Here is a 2755-nt window from a genome sequence, read left to right as displayed (position 1 = left end):
TTTTATTATGTTAATGAAGTAAATTGAATTGCGACTAGCGCACTAATTTATAAGTATTCTTGCACTTGTAGCGTTAGGAAGAGTTAAAACCTAAGTAAATAAAATATATATACTTTATGGGGGTTGAAACGCTTTTTTTTTGTTTTTATAAAGATATATGAAAGCTTTAATTTTGTATATATTGGAATATTTTAGATATTGATTTATACCTTAATTATTCAAATTAATTTATACAGATCGGCTTGCCACAATATTTATTAAAATATATATATGTATATTATACTTTATAAGTTATACAAAATCACTATGCTAATAAATAGTATTGCCTACTTTTCTTCTATTTAGATAATTAAAAATATATATATTAATTCAATACTTAGATTTTCCATAAAAATGCTTAAAAAAAACTAATTTCTTTCAGTTTTCTCTCATAAAGTAAATGCATTAAAATTGATCTATTGGATCCCTCTATTTCCCCGCCGGTGAAATATATGTTGCTAATAATGATGGTTTGTCAACCCCGCCCCTCCTCCGCAACATATACGGTTACCTGTAATTCATATTTAACATATTTCCATCCTTTTATAACTAATATCCTTTTATCATTCGACCCTAAGCCACACCCACCACTGTAACAGATTTGACTTTTCAAATGGTTGCCCCAGCTACCTATAATGCACATTCATTATGATTTTCCCTTTTTTCTTCTAAACAATGTACACAATTTTTAAACTGGTTCTGACCTCCCCCCTCTCCCCTCTTTAATGACATCCTCTAATATATTTTGATATATTTTTGATCTTTTCCTAACAGTGGGTTACTAAACGTTTATCATTTTATGGGATTATCATCACCCCAAATCCCAGACACTATCTCATAACATGCAGCTAGCAGAATATAATCAAAAATATCAGACTCTTAAATAAAAGATATACGTACAATTCATTTTACCATCTGAAATCCCAGGAGAACCGTTTAAAATTTGCAATTTAATTTTATAGTTTATTGATTTTATAGATTCCCGCAGATGAATACCAATTTTTAACAAGAATGGTTGCCAACTCCTTCCCATTCAGACACGTTTTCTCCTAAATTCAAAACTGGCTTACAACGTCATTAAACTGACTTTCAAGGTATAAGTAATGCACAATATATTTCCGTTCTTTCCTTCTAGTCAATGTTTAAAAATTTTAAAAATTGGTGTTTGAGTTAATTTTTTCCTTATAAAAAAATTATGAAAAATTGAGCCAACAGGAAGAAATATATTATCATTTTGATTTGTGATAATATCCCAAGAAAAATACGTGATTCTTATTTTCATATTTTCAAAGTTCCACATACGGTGCTTGAAACCGGACTCCGCGGTCAAGCTCTTCAAATTCCACCCGCGGAGGAGGGTCGGTACTGAGGCCAAACTCCTGATCCAGGTTTTCTCGCAACCGGAATTTCGGAGTCCTGGGCAATCCGACCGATATCCGTGGTGGTCCAGACCCGGCAGCGCTTCCTGTCATGCTCGGGTTCCTGCCTTCTTACTACCCCACCCCCAGACCACCCCATATCCGATGCAGTTGCACGAAACTTTCCGTTGCCCTGCAATGCATCGGTGAAGGGGGCTTCAAGAGGGGAACAAAAAAGGAATTTTGCGAGACGCCATCTCCTCGATATTTTATATTTTTTTAACTTGGGCGCCATAATGTTACGGAACTGCTCTATTTTCGACCGGGACAGCACCTACCAGCTCCGGAATTTCTGAGGGCAGAGTACCACCCAGCCACCCATCATCCACGGTCGAAATCACTTTTGGCGGTCTACGGCCGCCCCATCTTCCCAACAGGGACAGCTCACTCACACATTTCGGTTATTACAGACTTTTAAATAACACGGTAAGTATACTCTTTACATTGGTACTCCTCATAGCTAATTTATCTGTCTTTAGTCTTCAAGACCAAAACTTGGCCGCCGTCTTCAATTTTACGCGGTCAAAGCAGAGAATACGTTTTCCACTGGAAAAGGCTACAGGCGCCGCGAAATAAAATGCTTTACCATTAATGCAATGGTCGAGCTCGTATAAAAACACGGTTCACAACAAGGGATACCCGCGATGCGCGAATAGGGTCACCTAATCCTGAGGAGCTCCAGGGGAAAAGTAAGTAATATGCGCTGTAAACTATACCACTGAAAACTTACAATCGCGACCTTTCTTACAGGCTAACGACGAGGACAACAAGGTTCTCGGTTCTAATTCCGGATAAATTTACAAATAAAACAAGAAAGGAAGTTAACTGTGGCAAACCGAAGTTTGTATTCCCTTCCTTAAATTTATTTCAAATTTCCTAAAAATAAAAAAAATTATATTCGCACTAGTATAAGAAAATATGTCAAGCAAGGGAGAACGGTAAAGTCTATTACCTCGACTATCAGATACCCGTTGCTCACCTAAAGGGACCAAAGGGAAATGGAGATATGCAAGCAGCATAGCGAGAATGAAATCTCAATATATGGTTATGTGGGCGGTAGGCAGATTTAGGCGTTATGGTCGTTAGAGTGGGCGTGGCAATCTTTTTTTGCGGTCAAGCGATAGGTATTGACGAGACTACTACTTTTCAGTTAACATTTTTTCTAGCATGAAAATTGTGGGCTCCACAGGCTAAGGCGGTTTGTGGGCGTTAGAGTGGGCGTGGCAAACTTTTTTTGGATCAATCGATAGGTCTTAAAAAGACTAATACATTTCATTTAAAATTTTTTATCTAGCATA

General features: G+C 37.1%; 1 long non-coding RNA gene across 1 annotated transcript; it reads left to right on the top strand.

Moving 5' to 3' along the window:
- Nucleotides 1-850: 850 nt before the first annotated feature.
- On the top strand, nt 851-2355 carry LOC118878663 (uncharacterized). Its single transcript, XR_005015195.3, has 4 exons — nt 851-1133; nt 1332-1883; nt 1937-2146; nt 2208-2355. It is a non-coding gene; the product is annotated as an uncharacterized lncRNA (long non-coding RNA).
- The last annotated feature ends 400 nt before the right edge of the window (nt 2356-2755 follow it).

This window comes from Drosophila suzukii, chromosome 3 (genome assembly GCF_043229965.1).
Source record: "Drosophila suzukii chromosome 3, CBGP_Dsuzu_IsoJpt1.0, whole genome shotgun sequence".
In the NCBI taxonomy this organism is placed as follows: domain Eukaryota; kingdom Metazoa; phylum Arthropoda; class Insecta; order Diptera; family Drosophilidae; genus Drosophila; species Drosophila suzukii.
Note: the sequence above shows the minus strand (reverse complement) of the source record. Positions and strands in the feature narration are given on the sequence as shown.